Below are 12,133 nucleotides of genomic sequence, written 5' to 3' on the forward strand. Positions count from 1 at the left end.
TATTCTACTAAAGTTATCCTATTATTTTTATTATAAATTTATAATTATTATATATTAACAAAAATATTTTCAAAATTAGAATATAACAGGATAAATAAAAATTTTAAATATTGACGAAACCCATGCATCACACGGGATTTAAGCTAGTATTTTTTATAATAAATGAAACTAGAGTATACTCGTGCCTTGCACACGGACTACAAAGCTAGTTAAAGCACTAAATTACCAAATATGTATGTTTACATACATATTATTTAATTGATCATGATTGCTGTTCTAGTTGGGTTGTCAACTTCAAAATTGTAGTTATTCTTTGCAGATATCACACAGTACTGCAAATTCTTCTTCCTATGGAATGTGACCTGCTTCGCTTTCACTTGCTTGTTCCTCACATCAACCTTGTTCCCACAATGTACAATTGGAATATTCTCATAGACACTGATGGGGTAGACAAAGTACAGAATATTAGATCTAATCTCTTAAATTATATAAAAGAGAAATCTACATTAATAAATTATATGAGTGCCTTTTAATATTTAATGTCCAGAGTTTTATATGTACTTTTCTTTTACAATTTTTATTGCTTAAATTTGCTTTAAGTTAGTTATTTTTTCACATAATTAGCTGAAAGTTTATCAATTCTTGGCTACACGATAAGTGCATGATCCTTGTCCCTTCGAAATATGTGTCTTCGAAATATGTGTAGGCCCTATTTAGACATATGACAGTTTGATATAATTGTATCTTGGAATTCTATAATTCACTCATAAATCGTCTATCATGCAATATTTTGCTCATTTCACTAACCACTTGCATTTTTATGCATATGGGGTGTTCTTATTTGTGTAATTTTCAAGAATTAAAGTTTCAGCTAGCCTATCAAATTATGTACGGCCTTGTGGCCTTTTACGGGCACTTGCCGCTTTGCAATGTATGGTGTTCTACAACCCAAAAAAAGGAATAAGGATACCGCAAAATGAAATAGCTTAAATGATGTTCTGCTATGTAAGCCTACAATACTCTTGCAGAACAAGGTAGACAAATATAGAATGAAATTGGTTTTCCATAAGTTACAATCATACAAACATTTTAGAGCTACATGTGTTGGGCATAACTTGCAGCGCAACCATAGATAAACTTAAATTTAGATGACGATAACACTTGCAACACAATCTATTTTGCATTTTACAGATTACATATCTATACTATACTATAATAACCGAAACCGGGCATAATTTGGTGCAACGGTTATTCCCTAATTTTGGTTATTAATGAAAATAAATAAATAGTGTTATGTATCCGCTAAACTACTAAATTGTTAAACTACTAGATATAGTCTACTTATCCTACTAAACTACAACCACAACATATTTTATTATTAAAAAATAAATAAATAGTATTATATATCTGCTAAACTACTAAATTGTTAAACCACTAGACGGAGCCTACCTATTATACTAAAGTTATCTTATTATTTTTATTATAAATTTATAATTATTATATATTAACAAAAATATTTTCAAAATTAGAATAGAACGAGATAAATAAAAATTTTAAATATTGATGGAACCCGTGCATCACACGGGATTTAAGCTATTATTTTTATAATAAATGAAACTAGAGCATGCTCATGCCTTGCACACGGGCTACAAAGCTAGTTAAAGCACTAAATTACCAAATATGTTTACATACATACTTCCTCTGTCCCTAAAAACGTTTCCTATTTGTGTTGAACACATTTGTCAATACACACTTTTCATTGTTAATATATTTAATTTCGTATTAGTATTAAATATAAAAATTTCATTCTATTAAAATACTCATAAATACGAATTCAATAATATCACTCATGACTATATTTAATCTTATAGATTAGACGTAAATTAATATTCAATCACTTAACATGTATAGTATCAGAAGTCAAAATGGAAAATGTATATCGGGACGGAGCGAGTATTATTTAATTGATCATGATTGCTGTTCTAGTTGGGTTGTCAACTTCAAAATTGTTGTTATTCTTTGCAGATATCTCACAGTACTGCAAATTCTTCTTCCTATGGAATGTGAAAGACCTGCTTCGCTTTCACTTGCTTGTTCCTCACATCAACCTTGTTCCCACAAAGTACAATTGGAATATTCTCACAGACGCTGATGGGGTAGACAAAGTACAGAATATTAGATCTAATCTCTTAAATTATATAAAAGAGAAATCTACATTAATAAAAGACGATAGGAATTTTTGACAAACCGGCAAAGATCTCGGTGCCTCGGTGCCACGTTGGGACATTCTTATAAGTCAACCTCATTGTTACATCAAACATGATGATGGAACACTGCCCATGAATGCTGCAACCTTGACCTCTCATACCACAACGCCAATTAGACTCTAGATAGACACCACCTTCATAAATTAACCCTGTGTTTGTATTTCGTTAATTCCTGTACATATGCTTAGAATATAAATAAAATTTACTGCATTTATTCATTGATAATCAACTACATCAAAGTACATGAAAGGCACAAGCCTCCACTTTAACTCAAACACCCCAGAATAACCTCAAATGCCATGTAACATATAAATAACAGAAACTACAAGTGTAATTGCAAAATACATTTGAAGGACAAAATGATGATCAAACAGAAGGAATATCGAATATATGGAACTATATTGATCATTGGTCACGATTTAAAACACAAGAAACACCTCAAAGTAGTGAAAATTAACCCTGATATTGTACCATCCACAGTTTTCAAAACAAATAAGACTCAGTTTTTTATATTATTTAGATGTAAATATGCAGTATGCTAAAAAGGGCCTCTGCAGAAATATATAAGATTGAAAAACCTTATCAGTATCAACGTCATTGATCACTTCGTCGGAGAGGTTCTCGGCCTTAGCCTTCAAAATATAACAAGAGAAATAAAAGAGATTATTTAGTTTCATTGTAAAGCTACCAATCTCCTTAAATTTTAGTTGACGTGGGGAAATAAGAGAAAAGTGTAAAATCAATTTTTATATCATTTAGATGGAAAAATGCAGTATGCTAAAAAGGGCCTCTCTAGAAATATATAAGACTGAAAAACCTTATCATTATCAACATCATTGATCACTTCATCAGAGAGGTTCTCGGCCATAACCTTCAAACTATAGCAAGAGAAATGAAAAAGATTATCTAGTATCATTGTAAAGCTACCAATCTCCTTAAATTTTAGTTGACGTGGGGAAAGAAGAGATAAGTGTAAAATGTGTCTACAATACCATGAGAGCAAGCATCAGCTTAAGTATTTTCCACATTACTAACACCATCATAGTCACACCTTGGTTGTCCTGACATTGCAACTCCTCCATGAATCCTTCACATATTTAAGCACATAATTGTTTGAGTCTGATGTAAAACTAATGCAAATTACACACACATCACAGACACAGAGAGAGAGAGAGAGATGAGGGAGAGAGGGAGGGAGGGAGAGAGAGAGAGAGAGAGAGAGAGCGGGGGGGGGGGGGCAATTAGGAGGGTATAAAAACTCACTCATACTGGAAATTCTAGTAGGAACCCAAGAATGAATCAACGAAGAATTTGCTCTAATACCAAAAATTGTAAACAATAACATTACAAAAAAAAGGTTCTGCGACCAATAAGAAACTTTGATAAGCTTAGGCAGATAGTATTTTGATTATTATAAAGAGAGGAAAGCATTGTGTTAAGTATACGCATTACATGACAATGGAGAGGCCAGTCGCTGGAAAACTGATTGCTGGCTTATGGATTTGTCTCACATAACGATATAGCTTAAAACCTGGCATCACACCTGGCATCTAAATTCAAAAAATTTTGAGACATCCAGGTTACCTTAATATATAAAACTTGGCATCTCATTTACGACGACCTCTAGGTGACAATGAGACAGACATATTGATAATTACGTACAACACGCCTACAATTACCAACTATTACTCCCAACTCACCAGTCAAGAGGGACTCTCACCAGTCAAAAAATGATATAGCTTCATGATTCACCGTTCTTCTCCCACCAAAGGAAGATCACTGTCAAAATACATATGTATAAATTTAAAATCAACATCTAAACTTGAATACAGAAAATTTTGTGAGGTCATGTTAAAACAATGAATGCTTTACTATATACAGGATCAACTGAAATAAGAAAGGGATGTGAACCATTATGAGTGGATAGAAAATACCTTTGAGATGATCAAACAAATGGAAGTAGGAAAATCACACTAGTTATAACAATAACTATCAAAAGACTACCTTGGTTTGGATACAGAGAATGCATGATGAATCTTCTCAAAAACAAAGTCAACTTTAAATGCTAAACTGAAAAAAGGAAAAATTATAATTTGAGTTATGAGAAAAGGTGTCCTGTACTGCAAAAGAAGCAAAGAATCAACAACTAAATTTGCAAAATTTGTAAGATCCCTCTATTCCCTATGTGCAAAGGTAAAGAATTCTCTAATCGTAACAATTCGTCAACCAGAGGAAGTGAACTCACGTATCACAAGGTGAATAATATTTACCCTTTGCAACAGGGTTTATAATTGGAAGACTTCTTTCAGCAATGGCTTATTTTATCGAGCATTCTACTATCTGCATATCATGTTAGCAAAATCTGCCAAGACCCGTCCTGAATTTTGAGAAAAGAAACTTTCTAACCGAGGTCTTGAGATGTCCGGACCAGGATATTTCTTTTGTATTCATTAATAAAGTTCTACATGATAAGTTACAAAAAATGATCTATATAATTAATGAACAGTTCATTTTCTGTTAAATACAAAGAAGTACTACAGTGGACTGTTTGAGTGACAGAGACTATAGTTGATTTTGAAGTAGTTGTGCTCAGAAACATTAGGCTATACTGAATTTGCTTTCACTGGCTCATCCGTATAGTCCTGATAACTGGAGCACATTTTGGCAGAGTCCCATTAAAAGGCTTGGGAATTCTTCCTTGCTGCAAATCTTGAGGTGAAGTCTTTTTCAAACGGGCGTGAATGACGTGGAGTAGGTAATATGAATTTAATTATTATTAATATTCAAGATTATATTACTAAGTTCTACCATACTGCAGAGTTGGGATTATATTAGAATAATTAGTTATGAAATAGGTATATTTTAATAAATCAGACTTTTAAATAATCTACAGTAATGTAAGAGATGATTTCCTGAATCCCAAACCGACAGCCAATAAGCATATACATGTAACCCTTGAATTCTTACACAGCCTGCTTGCGATTATTATGAAAAGAAAGTAGTCCTACATATATACTTCATTGCAAGACTAAGGAAGTCAGAAGGAAAACCAGCAAAAGCCTATTTCAAAAAATTAATCTAGTGCATATATAAAACACACAAACGTAAAAATAAACAATGTGCACTTGTACAAAGTAAATGTAGCTGGTGTATCACAGAGAACAATGTTATATCCACATCTGTACTATTTTAGAGAAACCAAGAGGAATAGTTTATGCATACAATATAGCCTAAGCTTAAAACAGATCTAAAACCTTAAGGTGTTAGAGGAAGACCCCAATAAGATCATATATTTAACACTCCCCCTCACTCGAAAGCCCATTTATGGGTCGAAGAGTGGAATACCGGCCCCCATCTTTGGGGTATTAATTGTCTTTAGTGTCCACAATAAATTGTGAGAATATTGGGGGTGGCTGGGAATCGAACCTTAGTTCTCCCGCCAGCCTAAGCTCTGATACCATGTTGAGTAACCAGCTCATCTAAAACCTTAAGGTATTAGAGGAAGGCCCCAATAGGATCATATATTTAACAAAGCTTCACCACAACCCTAAGGCAAGTTAAAAATTAAGTACATAAAGTTATCAAGAATACTATCATACCACGTCTGCAGTAACAATCTCCAATTCGCTGAAGAAATTTTCTCTTCTCCGCTGGCGCTCATACTCTGCAAGAGTCTGCAAAGTAAAATTAAAGATGATCATAGTTGAACAGAAGACATTCAAAGCTTAAATAAGATTCCATTCTATCATAGTATAAGATAAGAAAAAGACTTCATTTATATGAAGCTTAGAACTTTGTATACAGTATATATCAAAAAGAAAAGAAGCAGTATTGCCTGAGTTTCCACACAGCCAAGATAGCAGTCATGAACCAAAGTACCAACTCGTACTCAATATATCTCAACACAAACATAAATATATGAAATTAACTGATGAGGATCAAGGAATGAATATGTTAATTTGGATTTGGTTATGTGTGCTCGTGGTGATGTTCAATTGGAGATGACGCAAACATGAGTTATGCAGCTTACTTGGACAACAAGGAATAAAGGAGCGATGCATGAAGTTGGACAAGTAGCTGATTATTATATAATTATTAATTAGAATTTTGCTTACAAGTTTTAACCTTTCACTTGAAAGGGTTTTTCTTGTTTTAAGCACTTGGGATTTTACTTTCCTATTTGTATTTGGTTTTTGTCTTTTTTCTATTCGGGTTTGGTTTTTAAATTTGTTTCATGGAAGGATTCAGATATTGGCTTATTCAAGCTGATGTTGAATTTCTCTTGGAATCATTTTCGGTTTAGGTTATTATCTAAGCCTATAAATACCCCTCTCATGTAATCTTTTAAGGGAAACAATGGATGATATAAAACTTGTATTTTGAGATAAACTATGAGTAGTTTTTCTTTCTCTAAACTTCAATTACTGGATTGTTTTGAAGATTAAATTCGAATTACTTAGTTTCTGGATTGACCTAAGTAATTTAAGTTTCAAAGTTCACGTTTCTGGATTGATCGTGTTCTTTTGAAATATCTTTTTCTTCTCTTACCCCTTTTCTTTCTTATTTTTGTTTCTTTGTGATGCGATCCACATCAATTTGGTATCAAGAGCCAAGGTTTTTTCTCCAATTTCTTAATTGTTGGGAGATCTAGGTTTCAAAAAAAATAAAATAAATAATAATTACCATTCACGAGTACTGTTCACGAGTACTGTTCATAGGCACTGTTCACACGTGTACTGTTCACGAGCACTGTCCATCGGCACTGTTCACGGTACTGTTCATCAGTTTTTTAAACAGATTTTTTCTTATGGCTACGGATGAATTGCTCAGAAAATTACTTGGAAAATTGGATGAGATTGATAAACGTACTCAAAAGCTTGCTAATTCAACGAAATCGAGGTTTGATGAATTTTATAAAATTTTAGTTAAGGTGAAAGATAGTGATAAAGTCTATGATCCTGGTATATAGCTTGATTATTTTACAGGTTTGGGTAGCATAGATGATTTTGTTGAATGGGTTACACAAGTCGACAAGATTTCTGCTTATACAGGTTGGACTGAGATGAGAATATTCAAGATTGCAACGCTTAAACTTACAAAGAAAGCAGGCTTGTGGTTAGATAATCTAAACATAAAAAGAGTTAGATCTGGAAAAGAAAAGATTATGACTTGGACATCTCTGAAGAAGAAACTTCGTGCAAAATATATTCCTTTGCATTATAAATTCGAATGTATAATGAAGATGACATCCCTCTCTCAAGGTATTATGAGTGTTTCTGAGTATACTTCTGAATTTTATAGATTGCGCCTTATTTGTGACTTGGAGGAGACATAAACAATGAAAATTGGAAGATTTATTCGTGGACTGAACTTGCCTATATATCGAAAAGTTAAATCAAGTCCATATATCTCGTTTAATGATGTATGCAATCTTGCTTTGGAATTTGAATCTTTTCAAAAAGATGAGAAATTGAAGTCTTCCCTTCACGAGTTTACTCTTTCAGAAGAAACTAAAGAAGAAGACTTTGTCAGTCTGGAGAATGTTGCAGATCTTGTTGTTGATTACCAGGTGTTACGTGTGGCGACTACATCAAGTTTCGATAAAAAGGATGAACCAATTACAAAAGAAGCTATGATAGAGAAGCATGAAGAAAGAAAGTCACTTGTTGAGAAAGTTTTGGTTGTTGAAACAAATCAGATAGATGCATCTCCTAAATTTGTGCGAGAAGGACAAGAGATACTAAATGAGAAGTTCGAAACTAAAGAGGTTGTGTATGAGGAAAACAACATTATCCTAGTGGAACACAATGATTTTCTGGGGGTAGAGAACTTGTTGAATGCACCTATATCATCAAACTATCTCATTCTTTCGAGTTTATTTCCAAAGATATTGCTGATGGAATTGAAATTTAAGGCTTTCAAGTTCTATGAGAAATCATCTCGTTGTGTGCTTATTCTAAAATACTTTAGAACTCGAGGACGAGTTTTCTTCAAAGGAGAGGAGAATGATGAGGATCAAGGAATGAATATGTTAATTTGGATTTGGTTATGTGTGCTCGTGGTGATGTTCAATTGGAGAGGACGCAAACATGGGTTATGCAGCTTACTTGGACAATAAGGAATAAAGGAGCGATGCATGAAGTTGGACAAGTAGCTGATTATTATATAATTATTAATTAGAATTTTGCTTACAAGTTTTAACCTTTCACTTGAAAGGGTTTTTCTTGTTTTAAGCACTTAGGATTTTATTTTCCTATTTGTATTTGGTTTTTGTCTTTTTTCTATTCGGGTTTGGTTTTTAAATTTGTTTCATGGAAGGATTCAGACATTGGCTTATTCAAACTGATGTTGAATTTCTCTTGGAATCCTTTTCGGTTTGGGTTATTATCTAAGCCTATAAATACCCCTCTCATGTAATCTTTTAAGGGAGACAATGGATGATATAAAACTTGTGTTTTGAGATAAACTATGAGTAGTTTTTCTTTCTCTAAACTTCAATTACTGGATTGTTTTGAAGATTAGATTCGAATTACTTAGTTTCTGGATTGATCTAAGCAATTTGAGATTCAAAGTTCACATTTCTGGATTGATCGTGTTCTTTTGAAATATCCTTTTCTTCTCTTATCCCTTTTCTTCTTATTTTTCTTTCTTTGTGGTGTGATCCACATCATTAACTCACTCAAAAGTAGGGTGGGGGAAGGTAAGATATACACGGGCCTTAACCCCCTAATGGCTTTTTTTTGCTAGTTACCCTAGAGCCTATTTTGCAAATCCCCAAAACTCAAAAGATCATGAAAAAGGCCAAAATGCAGAAAAAATGTGGAATGTAATACAACGATAGAAATTGAAGCAAAAGAACATTTGCTTTGTTATACATAATACAATGTACAAACAACTCAAAATTACCACCATCCTAATCAAAAGCGTAAAATTATCCATAAAAATTAAACTCATGATGAATTCCTTAGCTCCCACATCAAGCTATTTACTTTGTTTGCCTTAAAAGGAACAAAAGGAGAAATATGTACCTAGACCAGCAGAAATGCTTGTAGAACTATGCCCTGCAACAAAAGAATCGTAAACACTTTCATCCCTTTTTGGGAATCCTGCTAGCCCTGAACTCTTTCTAATGGTGTGCATTTTAGACCTCCTCCCTGTCAAAATTTTATGCGGGTGTGCCTGCAATTTAATAAAAAGTGGGTGTGATACAGATAAAACTTACCTAGAGTCCTAGACAAATAAAGTCTGCAGAAAAGAAAAAAAAAAGATTTTTAAAAAGTAGAAATTATTACCTGATGACAATCTCTAATAACTTGAACCTCAAAATAACCATCATCAGACAGTCAAACCTCTCTCAAACTTTTAATCAAACAATTGGTATGCAATATACATATATAAAATCTCAGATTTATAATAATCACAAAATTGTGCAAAAAAATTAACCACGTATAGATTACATACCTTATTTCGTTGAAACTATATATCTGATATCTCCTATATCAAATTTCGGCCTACAAATCAAATCAAAATTATATACCATAATAAAAGGAGTGTAATGAAAGAAGATACAAGTAGAAGCTATATATAAGTATAGTTAAATCTGAAAACGTAATTAAATTTGATGTATGAAAGAGAATAGATCAAAGAAAAAAAAGAGAAGAGAGTTTTGATACAGTTTGGTGAAGAATTATTGACATATGTGCATGATGTACACATCCAGTTGCAAACTTGTGGTAGCCGATAGAGGCACGTCATCTGCTACATGCCGGATGAGGAACAGCAGGGGCAATCTTTCAGATGAAAGAAGAAAGCAGTGCAAAAGAAGAGTAAATCCGGTGAAAAGAGGAGGGCAGTAAAGTAATTTCAGTTGAAAAAAGCCTTCAGGATTTATAAGTTAAATAGTGAACAAATTAATAAACAATTTTTTAACTTACAGAAGTGCAAAGCTGAATTATCTACACAGTTGTACTGTATGGATGCTCAAATAGAAATGCATATGGAAAATTCAAGGCTCTATCGTAGAACATCATTGAGTAGTCCACTAAATGTAATCAGTAGAAAGTAGTTTGTGATGAACTCTTGCTTTCTTACAATCAAGATTAATTCCGTGTGAGCCAAATTTTATTTAAATGAACATTATAAATATTTCCACTTGTGTCTAATTGTGAAGATTGTTGCACCTATGCTCAGCTTTTTTATATGTTTGTTAAGAGCTGTTTCATGTTATATTTTATTGTGGGTTTCCGGGAATCTGATGAAGGCTTTAACTCTAATATAGTAAATAAACTGCAGGAGCTGTTGGATATTAAAGGTATAGTTAAAATATATTTTCCCTTCAATCTTTTTGTTAATAATCTTTATAATTGTTTTCTTTAAGCTGTAACTAAGAGTTTAATTTCCAGCTCCAAACATTAATCAGCAATCATATTGTTCGACCTTAGCATTCAAAAGTGGTGCTCCTGCTCGGACTACAACTACCATTCAATAAACATAGCATCTGTTATCTTTTATTATGTCATGAAATTAAGAAGTATGTTTAGTACATTAGCATGGACTGCAGTTTCTTACTCACCCGCCATTCGCCAACATATTGGAGTAGCTCCTTCTGTTTGCTTGTAACTGCATCCCGCTTCTTATCCTCCACAATTTGTTGGAGCTCATCCATTCCACCTTCTAGTTTGGAAAGTAATTCAATACCATGATCTTTCTTTGATTCTGCTAATCCCGAATTAATCAACCTCTTCCCCTGCTTTTTAGCCCGAGAAGCTTGCCTAACGTTCTGCAAGTCCCAACGAAACTCTTACTTAATTTATCGTTTAATTAATTATAGTATATGAATAGTAGACACATACAAGTTTTTCTTACCCTTTCAACGGAATCAAGGGCCTTGACTCCCGCAATTTTAAGACTATCTCGTAGTACATATAACTCCTCGGAGGATTACTCCTAGACTTTCAACTCTATATAGCTCCAAGCACTTCTCCTAGGCTCCTGACTCCATATAACTCCTCGGAGTGCTATTCCTAGGCTCCTAGCTCCACGCAGCTCCTCGAAGGAATAGTCCCGCACACTACCACTCCTAACCAGCTCAGTCCCGCAAGCCTAATTTTGGTAAATCCCAGCACGTGAGACGTTAGCCCAGGCACGTGATGGGGACAACTGTCACATATCAATCATGGGAATAATCAGGGCACGTGTCAGAGGATACTCAGAACATTCCTCAGCCAGTCCCGCACTGACACGTGTAAAGCATTCACTCCAGCCAGGTGTCATCCGCTCCCAGAACCAATGGCCATGATCTAAAGGTACCAACCCCAAAACCCTACCATTGGGCTATAAATAGCTCAAGAAAGTGAGGTTTTGGGGTTAATCATTCTTTCACACTCATATACACACACAGTCACCTCTCATTTATATTCATCTTCATCTTCCCAAAAAGCAAGTTCTTACTATCACGCCGGAGGCGCCGCGGGACTCCAACCCCCCTTCCGGTGTTGTTTTGTAGGAACCCAACCACAGCTACACCTCTATAGCGGTGGAGGATCCAGGACGGCGTCGAAGGAGCATCCCCGCCACCATGAGTTATCATTTGGCGCTAGGAGGGCTCTCCATCCTTGGGTCTCGGTGCCCCTGGATTCACCTTCATCAACAAACTCTTCAAAGAGTCTATTTATTCAAACTTGTTAGAACCCAAGCAACCAACCTCTTCCATAAGCATGAATGTTGTTTATTTCAGCCACGTTTGTGTGTGCTCGTTATTTGAGGCCATGTTTGTGTGAGCCCGTTTTGTTGATTTAAGCCACGTTTGTGAGATCTATCGTTAGTTCTAATCGTTATTGCTCTAGTTTGTATATGGCATTTGCGTT

The sequence above is a fragment of the Apium graveolens genome, chromosome 10, assembly GCF_009905375.1.
Source record: "Apium graveolens cultivar Ventura chromosome 10, ASM990537v1, whole genome shotgun sequence".
NCBI classification, from domain to species: Eukaryota; Viridiplantae; Streptophyta; class Magnoliopsida; order Apiales; family Apiaceae; genus Apium; species Apium graveolens.